Source organism: Cryptomeria japonica, chromosome 10 (assembly GCF_030272615.1).
Source record: "Cryptomeria japonica chromosome 10, Sugi_1.0, whole genome shotgun sequence".
NCBI lineage: Eukaryota > Viridiplantae > Streptophyta > Pinopsida > Cupressales > Cupressaceae > Cryptomeria > Cryptomeria japonica.
In genome coordinates this window covers 410447563-410460106 of record NC_081414.1, presented here as the reverse complement: position 1 = coordinate 410460106, position 12544 = coordinate 410447563, and positions in this window count along the sequence as shown.

Here is a 12544-nt window from a genome sequence, read left to right as displayed (position 1 = left end):
AACTGCCTTTCGATTTCAAGAGCCAAGGTTCGATCAGTTACATAAGTAGGTAGCCGGAAGGGCTCTTCAGAGAAACCATGCACCCGGATGAAAGAGAAATTAGGACCCAAGAACCAGTCGCAAGGGGGGCGCTCATTTTGCATCCAGTTCGTCTGGACCTGGGAGAAACGGGCTAATTTTTTTAAATTCACAATACCCTAAAAACCAGTAAATTTATTTTTCAACCAGAATTTGTTTCCAAACCAATTTATTTCCAGGAAAATTGATTAATACATAATTTCTCCAAAATAATATAATAAAATAATTTCCCTTAACTTTTAATAACACAATAAATTTAATTAATGATTAAATTTATTTCTATAATAACTAATAATATCACAGAGATACACAAATATTAAAAAGGACTGCCATAGCCAAATATCAAAACAAAAATCAAACAAGAGGGAATGATTTCTCTGGTAAATCCCATTCCTCCCAAATCTTGCAATTTCCATACACAATAAAAATCTTGGCAAAATTTGCCATAATAACTTTTCCCAAATTTCTCAAAATTTAATCTAAAAACACCCAGAAAATAATTTCTTTCCATAAACAAAAAATTAACTTCAGGAATGGACTTTAGCCAAGAACAAGAAATAATCAAACAGGATTTTAGATTTGAAAAACATCTTAACACACACATGATTTAGAAAGAAGAAAGAAATAAAATATTTTCTTAAAACAAACAAACAAAAGAAGCCACCCAACCTGGTATAGCTTTCCTGGAAGAAATTTTGCAGAAGACAACCAATCCTTCAACAAGCTTCCAAATAAATTTCTCTTCACCTAAATCCCTAACTTGTTTCCTGTGTCCCCCTAAAATAAAGACTTATTCCCCTTTTAAACTAAAATTTTAGGTTGCATATATTTTTTTCCCAAAAAACCCTAATAATTAATTTTAGTAATAAAAGCAATTTTCTTTTCTTTTCTAATTTTCTAACAAAGGATAAGTTAACATGCAATAAATGAAATTAATCTAATTTATTTTTCCACTAAAATTTAAATAAAATATATTTCTAATATCATGCAACTTGCAACTTAATTTTATAACTTCTTTTAATTAATTAAATTTATAATCTCAATGCATAAAATATATAATTCAAAAATACCAACTATGAGATAACTCCATAAATTTAATTAATTAATTAAATCCACTAAAACACACAAACTAAACAAACCCCAAGAAAAGACTCAAAAAATGTCAAACGACAATACACGAAGGCCGAACAAACTGACAAGACGACCAACTGACAACACTCACAAGAGTGTAACTAAGTAAAATAGGGTCAACTACTACCTCCTCCACTTCCATCGGACAATATAAGGGCACACTCAGACTTGTGAAGCCAGGTGGAGACGATACCTCGTATCAACCCAGTACTTGTACCTGCAACATCCTGCATCACCGAACCACACATGCATATATACAATATAGAAAACACGGCATACACACCGATGAAGGAGAATTGCGACGTTCCTTGTCTCACCGGAGTGAGTGGAGGAAAATCATCCCCTTGCGTCCAATACACTCACAGACACACAACATATAATTTCACATTGCATAGATAAAGTAAAGTGTCAGTATATAGCAATAATCCATAAAATGTCATAAATCATAAGTACTAAAATACTACAAATAAATTATGCATCTCATATCCATATAAGGAATGAAATAATGTCATATAAGTTTGAATAACACATCATGGTAATGTATCCACTGAAAATAAACAATAATAAAATATAAGTCTAATAAGTTCAAACGAGTAGGGGTACTACATCGTCCTATAGATATTCCTAACTTGTACGAGTTTCTGCCTACTTTGTGAAATGTCGTATGAAAAACAGTGAGCATTTTTAAGGGTGCAAACATGAAAATTTGATTTTGCAATTAATGTATTTGGATTTGCGTGATGTTTAAGTTGTCTTATAGTGAATTTGAAGGACTTTCTGATGCTCTGTTGTTTGATTCTTGCAGGTTCGATTACCACATGTTCTTTTCTAATGCATCTATCCTCGAACTATGAGACTAGTACATGAGTTATCCGATATAGACAAGGCACATATTGACTTGTGTAGATTTACCCACCTTCTACAGATGCCAGATATCCATGTGAATCACGAGATGCTCACAACACTTGTGGAGAGACTTCACTCTGAGCATAACACGTTTCATTTACCAATTGGGGAGATGACCATCACTCCCGAGGATGTTTCCAGGATTCTCTAGATTCCATTCGTTGGGGATAAGGTTGATTATGATTCTGCACAACGTCCTGGCTTACTAGTTTTGAGACAGGTATTTCACGATGAGGACATCCTTACGTGAGCTATCAGCTAGGATGAGATGATGACCAGGTACAGTGAGCAGTTTCCACTGGCTTGTGTCTTGGCAGGATTTATTGGTTGCTTCATTATGTCGGACAAGGGACAACAGGGTTTCTTATGCGGCTGGGCTAGGATGTTGCAGAGGCTTGTGGATCACCTTGAGAGATTAGGATGTGGTTCATGTGTATTAGCCCACATGTATCGTGAGATGCATGCAATTGTATACAAAGAAGGGAAGAGTGTGGTTACAGGGGTATTGATTTTACCGAAATGGGCCTAGGAGCTTATCACAATTTGCAGACCTATAGTGGATGACGCCAGAGATCCACAACAGCCTATCGTTTATAGATATTTTGGATACATTACTCAGCCCCATCCGGGCAAGACATAGTATTGGTGACGACAGCTAGATGACTTGATAGTTGTTGTATGGAGACTGTACAGGGGCCTAGAGCTTTGGGATGATTGGAGAGCTATGAGGAGAGATATGTTCATGACTCATCCTCTGATTGGCAGATCTATGATAGTCATTGAGCAATTCGTTGTATCTCGGGTCATGAGGCAGTATGGTAGGGCTTAGGGGATTTCTTAGGGTTTTACTGCATATGCTCGTTATGCAGACGAGGAGAGATGAGGATGGCCCCCCAGGTTGTCCTATGCTTTGAGCATGCATGCACTGATAGGGTTATAGCGACTTAGGTGGGATTACTTGGATGACATCGCAGATGCAGGGGTAATGCCCTAGTACAGGGATTGGTTCCAACAACATCCATTCCCTAGATTCACAGATCCAGTTGAGTAGGCGCCTCTCATAGAGGAGATTGAGGATGATGCCCCTACACAGGCATAGGGACATGCACAGGGAGAGAGACAGGGACAGGGATGGAGAGCATAGGCTCCTAGGTGGGAAGGTGGTGATCCTAGTGCGAGTAGCAGTAGGGTACCAGCTGAGGGAAGACAACAACAGAGAGGAGAGGGTGGATCCCTAGGAGTTGTTGGTGTGAGGATGAGTGGTGTTAGGACAGCGGAGGGTGGAGGAGAGGAGGAGTGAGCAGCTCCTAGATAGGTACGAAAGAGGAAGGATGAGCAAGGTGGAGCTGGAGGCAGAGATGGAGGTAGAGAGCTTGTGAGAGAGAAGGGAGCAGCTGATGCAGCATGGTCGATGAGAGCGCGATTAGCAGGTCTGCAGTCATAGTTGACAGTGGCTCAGACACAACTTGTAGAGCAGGACCGAGAACTAGTGGAGCTTAGAGCAGAGAGAGATTGTCAGGTCACAGAGATGAGAGCAGAGCGAGACCAATAGCTAGCGGAGATCAGAGCAAAGCACGATTGTTAGGTCGCAAAGATGAGAGCAGAGTGAGATGCTCTTCAGCAGGAGGTCTTACACCAGACTAGTCGGGCAGCTTTTTACGTTGCGGCTTATAGCGTAGCAGTTCCTGTAGCACAGCAAGTTGTTCCATATTCCCAGTATATGGCTCGATCTGAGGGATTTCAGGCACCGAGATAGGATGCCGATCAGCAGGCTCCACCTCCTCCACCACCTGGCGATGAGGGAGAGGCAGAGAGCTAGATTTCTTATAGCTTAGATTTTGTTAAATACCACATTTTTTGTAGCCCATACGATTCTTGCTCCGATGGGAGATTGTATATGATTGTATATGATTGTATATGATTATATATGAGATCTTGATTTGACTTCATTGTACTTGTGTCGATTGATTTATGAGATGCTTTCTTCTATATGCTTTGTTCTATATGTATGCATGTCTGTTCAGTATGAATGTATGTAATGCAAATGAATATAAATGTGTGTTTTTGTCTTTTTTCATGTGCAAAATGAATGATGAAAATGAGTAATGATTAATACAAATTGTTATTTCTATGCAATAATGTGAATGCAAATGAATGTGTATGAATCTATATAAGATGCTTATGTATGCAGCTAACATCTCAATACACAAGTACTCGATTGAAGAAATGATGAAAAAGAAACCACTTAGCTTAGAAATGATGAAACTTCAAACTCTCATTCACAATATAAAGAGATCATTGTTATCATGCAGAAATCACTCTAAATGCAGAAAATGCAGAATGAATGCAACTTAAACTAGTCACTAGATTTGGAATGCTTAATATTCATCATTTAGCATTTACAAACATAGCAGGCAGATTAGAGTTCCTTCCTTTTCATGTGCAATATTAATTATCTTGTCCGCAATGACCCTTTTTTCGTTCATATCCTTGGACAGATTACGCATGGATCCAGATTGCACATTTAAAGAAATTCCCTCAAAACAGACAAAGAAATGAGAGAAGCTCCCTGTAGCATACAAATAAGCGGAGTCGAGGTATGTGTGGCGATTTCACCTTGATGTGAAGGCTCTTATCACAGACACCCAGCTGATTAGATGTTTCCACATCATCGGAATCATTCCTACAAGTAGAAAACAAAGAAAATATTATACCCCCAATCCTTGCTCCTCTTAGTCAAGATAGACTTCCTCGAGTTACTCAGAGGGAATAATAATAAAAAACCAATATAAAAGGCAACACACAAAGAAATATTTCATGCATATCTCAAACTGTTTAGTGATTGTTTTCAGTAATATTGTTTTGCTTATGTACTCAGTGATAAAACTCTTCAGTAATTAGGAGACAAGTGACTGACTCAGATTGGACAACCGAGTATCACTGATAGAATGATGACTTGGTTGATACTACTTAGGACATGTAAAATGCTCAGTCGATTACCCTAAGACGAGGACATTGATCAGTTTCAAGCCATGAGGGTTCTAAAAGAACCAGAATGTCGCAAAAGTGACTAAAATATATGTACAAGCGAAAGCAAAGATGCAGGAAAGTGGGAAATGCCAACGTTGTGTTGATAGATAGAGAGTTTGAGTACAAGAGGTTCCTATTTTCTAGGTTTTCACCTTCTTGGCAAAGATTTTTTTTTTTTTAGGACTTTTTTATGATTTTTAGATTTTTTTTCAACTGTACAGGTTGCTAGAGTAGAGAATACTAAGTGAAGAACTTTTTCAAATGGATGGTGTTAATCGGTTCACTGAGCTATTCTCCTTCCAATGTTGAGAGCTGATAGACACCAGAGCCAAAGACTGTAGTAATGATGTAGGGACCCAACCAGTTCAGTTCAAACTTCCCTTTGTTGTCTCGAAACTGTTGATTTTTAGGATTTTCTCTCAGAACAAGGTCACCAACTTGAAATTCTCATTGTTGAACCTTCTTGTTATATCCTTTAGACATTCTCTTTTGATACACTCTTAGATGATCAAATACCACTTGTCAACATTCATCTAGCAACTCAAGTTCTTGCAATCTAGATATTCTGTAGTCTTCATCAGTAACAAGACCTTGCAAAGAAACTCTCAAAAACAGTATTTCCACCTCAATAGGTAATACTGCTTCGGACCCATACACCAAAGAAAAAGGTGTAGCACCAGTAGGTGTTCTAATACTTGTTCTATAAGTCCATAGTGCAGGATTGAGCTATAGATGCCAATCCCTCCCAGATTTGTTCACTGTTATGTGTAAGATAGTTAGCAGGTTTTTGTTAGATGCTTCAGCTTGTCCATTTCCTTGAGGGTAATATCCGGATGACCAGTGTTGTTTGATTTTGAATTTCTCACAGAGCTCATCTAGATCTTTATTCTTGAATTGTCCTCCATTGTCAGTCACAATGGATGAAGGTATCCCATACCTGCAGATGATATAGTTAAGGATAAATATAGATACTTATTTACCAGTTGCTTTGATGAGCGGAACCGCTTCTACCCACTTAGTGAAGTACTCAGTGGCAGTTATGATAAACTTGTGTATGTTGGATGATGCAAGATATATTTGACCAATGAGATCAAAGGCCCATTGCTGAAAAGGCCAATGTGTAATGAAGGGTATGAGATCCCTTGTTGGAGCATGTATGAGATTCCCATGTAGTTGACACTTCTAAGAAGTTTCAGAAAACTTTATAGCATCTTTCTCCATGTGTGGCCAGTAGTAGCCAACCCTTAGTAGTTTTTGAGCTAAAGTAAGACCATTCGAATGAGATCCACAAATACCTTCATGGACTTCCGATAATGCACGTTGGGACTCTTTAGTTTCTAGACACCTAAGCAAAGTACTATCCAAACCTTGCCTAAATAGGTCGTTAGCAATGATGACGTACCGTGAAGCGTTTCAGATTAGGTTCCTTTTCTCATTGCAGGTAAGATTTTCTGGGACGATTTGGTCTCATAGATAAGAGTAAATATGGTTGTAGCAAGATGAGTCATATCCATTAATAGAACAGACCATCTGGGACTCAGGAGAATCATAGGAAAGGTAATGTAACTATTCCACCAGGAATTCAAAGCGAAAATTGGATTCTTGTAACTCTGGTATGGATGCCAAGGTGGCCATAGCATATGCTGCTCTATTTGCAGATCTGGGAATCTGTTGGAATGATACAAAAGTAAAATATTTCTTGAGATCATCCACCATTATCTTATAAGGCATCATTTTCTCATCTCGAGTCTGATATGTATCATTGATTTGATTGATGATTGGCTGAGAATCTCCATAGATGTGTAATTCCAGAACCTTCCATTCGATAGCCAACTTGATCTCATTTACCAAAGCTTCATACTCTGCAATGTTGTTTGTGCAAGGGAAAAGAATCTTATAAGCCTTTGGGATTGAATACTTTTGAGGAGTAATAAAAAGTATTCCAGCACCAGAACCATGTTGAGTGAAAGACCCATCAAAGAACATCTTCCATGATTATTGAGTAAGGTGCATTATTGATTCATCTGGAAATTCTATATGCAGCAGTTAGTGTCTTCAAGTGGAGCATCAGCAAGTTGATCTGCAATTACCTGTCCTTTGATGGCTTTGTGTTCCACATATTCAATATCAAACTTTGTAATAGCCATGACCCATTTAACCAATCTTCCTATAAGTGTTGCTTTGTTGAGAATATATTTGAGCGGATCAATCTTAGCTACTGCTTGATGGAATGTGCTAACATGTAGTGTCTCAATTTTTGTGATGCAAATACAAATTCCAAGCATTCTTTTTCTATTATAGTGTAGTTCATTTCATAAGACACCAATGTTCTGCTGATGTAATATATAGCTCTCTCTTTTTTAGTTTCATCTTGTTGTGCCAGAAGTGCCCCCAATGATGAATCAGTAGCTGATATGTATAAGATCAATGGTTTGCCATGAATTGATGGCATCAGTATTGGTGTATTGGACAAGTATTCTTTGATTTGAAGGTGTTATTCACATTCTTGATCCTAGTTGTAGATTACCCCTTTCCTTAATACTTTTGTGAATGGTTGAGCCTTATCTGCTAGCTGAGAAATAAAGCATTTGATTGACTGGAGACGTCCTTCTAGACTTCTCATTTGACTCATATTCTTTGGAGGTGGCATTTCCATTATAGCTTGGACCTTCTCAGGATCAACCTCAATTCCTTTCTTTGAAATGATATAACCAAGTAATTTACCAGATGTCATTCTGAATGCACACTTTTTAGGATTTAGCCGGAGCTTGAATTTTTCCATTCTATCTAGTATGAGGCCTAGCTCTTGAATATGTGTGGATCTCTTCATAGTCTTCACTAAAGTGTCATCAACATAATTTTCCATATTCTTATGCATCATATCATGAAAGATAGTAGTTACTTCTCTTTGGTAAGTTTCTCTTGCATTCTTTAGCCCAAATGGCATGACGTTCCAACAGAAGGTTCCCCATGCACAGGTGAAAGTTGTCTTTTCTTGATCTCCAGGAGCTATTTTGATCTAATTATAACCGGATAATCCATCCATTAGTGAGTATTTCTCATATCCAGTAGTCATATCCACTATCATATCAATGCTAGGCAATCGAAAATAATCTTTTGGACATGCTTTATTGAGATCTTTGAAGTATGTGCAAATCCTAATAGATTTGTCTGCCTTTGATACAGGTACTATGTTTAAAATCCACTCTGCATAGTCTATAGCTCTGATAAATCCAGCTTTTAGCAATTTTTCTAGCTCAGCTTTGACTAGCAGTGCCACATGAGGGTGCATCTTGTGGAGTTTTTGGTTGACTGGTTTAACTCTTGGTGTAATAGAAAGATGGCACATGATGAGATCAAGATCTAGACCCAACATATCAGAGTATGTCCATGCAAATTTGATCTTCTTTTCTAGGAAGAGATTGCTGAAATCTTTCAACTCTTCTGTTGATAATGATTGAGCTAAGTGGATGATATGTGGTGTCTCTTGACTCCCAATATTTACTAGTTGAGTTGGTTCAATCAATATAGAAGATCTTTCCTGGAAATGACTTGGCAGTATATCAAGTATATCATCTTCAAGTGCCTCAGAGAGGTTTTCACCCTTAGGTACGTCCTTTATTTTTTCTCTTTTTGATTCTGACACCGCCACAATGTGGTTTTCACCATCAGATCTTTTGTTTTTCTTTTTCTTTTTTTTTTTTTGCGACTAAGATACTTGATATATATTTCAATCATGTTCTCACTTTGTTCTTTGGTGGAAGAGTCCATTGGTTCAACTGCATTAAGGTAGTAGGCTAACGTATAGTCATTGGCAAAGATAGGTACATTCATAGGTTGGTTTTGGAGAGTACAGTCAATTAGTTCAGGATGTACCAAGGATAAGGTTTGGATAGGTTCGAGAGAGTTCATGGTATTATTATCATAACTGTGGACCGACAAGTCAAGTTCTAGAAGACTACCTTGCGTAAATGTCTCGAGACCAAGAATAGTTACAACATGATTATTGAAGTGCATGTTAATATTTAGTTGACCAAATCTAATAGACCTACTCATAGAACCGTTTTCTATGCCAGATTGGACTACATATCGTGGTTTGATAGTAACAAGATCAGTAGACAGATTCCTGACATCCATGATAGAGGAGTCAGAGTTTGATGCTGAATAGGTATCATCATCAATAGGACTGTTGTTGGAGTCATCAGAGTCATAAGAGGAAGTTTCTGACTCTTCTTCAAGTGATTGAGTGAATTTATGTATAGTGTCAATACCTACATCTTTGATGCTACAAGTTCCTTTGTGATTTGGTTCATTTATCACTTGTATCTGACATACCTGTTGACATAACCTTGATGGTTCTATGAATTTTTGTTTTCTACTCCATTCAACTTCTTCTGGACTAATGAGTAGCTTCCAATTCTTCTTGTGTAGTTCCATACCTAATTTGTTCTGTCCTATTAGAGAGAGACATAGTAGGTGAAGAATATTCTTGCGTGCTTCCTTCTTTCAACTTTTGTTCATAGTCTGCCTGCCTTTTTAGTTTGATTTCTTCTATCTCTATTTGTAGCTTTAAGCGTATCAGTTCTTGGGTTTCATCTGTGATATCATTGGACTCTTCTGGAGTTTCTATATTAGATGTATCTGAGAGATAATTTGGACCCCATTCATACTCGTTCGAGTCAGTTTCTCAATCATCTACTTGTTGTCTACCAATGTATGTGACTGGAATTTTCAGTGGTGCAAACAATCCCCTGATTCTTTCTACCTTTTCTCTCATATCCTCTGGGACTTCTACTCCTTGTAATGTTGTAGCTGATACCATTAGAACCTGATCATTGGTTGTTTCCTCTCTCTTGATTGCTATTTCTTTTTGTTCTTTTTCATACGCTTCTTGAGTTTGTTGAGTGTTTACTTCCTGTGATAGTGAAGGTAGTGCCTTTTTCTTCCACTTAGACTTAGAAGCATCTTTTTGGTCTAATGTCTTTCCTGGATTGTATCCCAGTCCATCTTTTTCATTTGCAGACTTCGTTTGTAGATGAATGGGTTCAATAATACCTTCTTGATTTTTTCCAAGAGGACCATTACCTGAATATCCCATACGTTGAATCATTTTATATCCTAGACCATATTGTGTCGGGGAAATCTCAAAATGTCTTACTTTGTTTTCACTATCTTCTTTGAAAATCCATTTGAGAACAACATCCTCTTCTATTTCATCTACAAGGGAAGTAGAGGATTGTACAAAGAGACCGTCATATTTGACATTTGGAGCAGAAGTTTATGGCTTCATAACCTCTGATGGTTTTCCTGACTCTCTGGGTGATGGAGGAAGAGAAATGAGTGAAAGTACTAGTTCTATCTTGTATCCATCCATGCTACTATCTATGATTTTTAATTTATTTTCTAAGTCCTTCATCAAGGTTTCTAAACTTTCAGCTGTAGAGGATTCTCTATTATGAGGCACAAAGATATCAGCACTCTTTGTCAATGCATTACAGGGGGAGTTTGTATCAGCGGGAATATTGACTTCAACCTCGTTATAAGGAAATTTTAAGCACGGATGATATGTAGATGGAACTACCTTTATTTCATGAATCAATGGCCTTCCCAGTAAGATGTTGTATGACAGAGGAAGATCGAGCACCTAGAAAATAACATCCCTTTCTATAGGTCCTACTCTCATTGGTAATAGTACCAGACCTTTAGAGGTTCTTTCTTCTTCATCATAAGCTTTAATTGTTATTTTCTTGGCCGGATCAATGACATTTTCAAAAAAGCCCAGCTATGTAAGCAGATTATAGGTACAAATATTCAACCCAGCACCTCCATCTATCAAAACATGTTTAACTCAGTGTTTATGGATCATAGCTTCAATGTGCAATGGCTGGTTATGTGGGTGATTCAACGAGTTGTCATCTTCTTCAGATAAATTAAGATAATGAGGCGAAGTCAGGTGACCCACCATATATTGAAATCGACCGATATCTCAATCCTTTGGGAGATTAGTTGTGATCAACGCTTTGTCCAGGATCTTTTTATGAGCAGAAGAGATTTTGAGCAATTCAAAGATGGAGATTTGAGCATTCGTTCTTTTTAGTTGTTCGACAATGCTATATCCAGAGGATGATGATGAAGTTAGCTTTTTAAATTTAGAAAATGATGTATCTGTTTGTTTGTTTGACGAGGTTGGTGAGTTTGACGTCGTTTGAGCAGGAGTTGAAGAACTAGCTCCTTGGAGAGTGACTTTCTTTTGAGCATGGGTCACATCATTTGCATTTTGTTATTTGTTTTGTTTATCTTTGATTATAATCACATTGCAATATTCAGGTTGGGAAGAGTCAATCATGTTGATCACATTTTCATTGTTGGTATAAGTCTAATTTACTTTGGCACCTCCTTTTGACTTTGAGGAATCACCTTGTTCTTAAACAGGTATGGGATCTTTGATGATCAACATTAGTTGTGTGATTTCCAACAACAATTTTGCCAGCATCAATGAGATCTTGAATCTCATGTTTAAGCTTGATGCAATTGTTTATGTTATGACCTTTGTTTTGATGGTAGTCACAGTATTCATTTTCTTTCCACCATTTTGGTTTAACTTCTGGATCATATGGCCTAGAATTGTCTGGTAAGGTTATCAAATTGTTTGCCAATAAAGTTTTGAAAGCGGAATCGTATGATTCCTCTAGAGGAGTGAAGTCGCTTTTAGGTTTCGAAAGCCAAGGTTTCTCTTTAAACCATTCTTTTACTTTCTTCGGAGGATTTTCTACTACGGTTTCAGCTGCTTTGAGTGCTTGCGTGCCACTAGCCAAGTTAAATATCATGGATTTTGATTTTGCTTTAACAGTGTCTACCACTCCATCATTAACAACATTTTTGTTGTTGACTTTGCCATATTTCCAATATTTGTTCTTCTCTTTGGAACTAGATCCCAGTTGTGTTTCTTTCCAAAGTGAGATATCTCCTTTCTTTATAAGCACATCTTCCACCATGAGGGCATTATCTACCATTTTGTTGAATGAAGGGTGCACTTGCATTTGGATACTGTATTTCAGTTCGGGGATTAAGTTGTTGACAAAGATATTCATCTTTTCAGAATCTGGAATAGGCCGTGAATATCTAGAGAACAACTTTCTCCATCGTTGGAGAAAAGTGAGAAAGGGCTCTCCAATTTTCTGTTTGGTATTGCAAAGCTCTATCATAGTGACTGGGTGACGACTTTTATAGGAGTATTGTTGTAGAAACAGTTGGATTAGTTCTTCAAAAGTTTTTATTCCCATAGGTAGGCTTGAGAACCATTCCATAGCTTGCCCTCCTAAACTTCTCGGGAAAAGGCACATGAGATAGGTTTGGTCGTGCATGAACTCCATACATAAAGCACAAAATTCTCTAATAT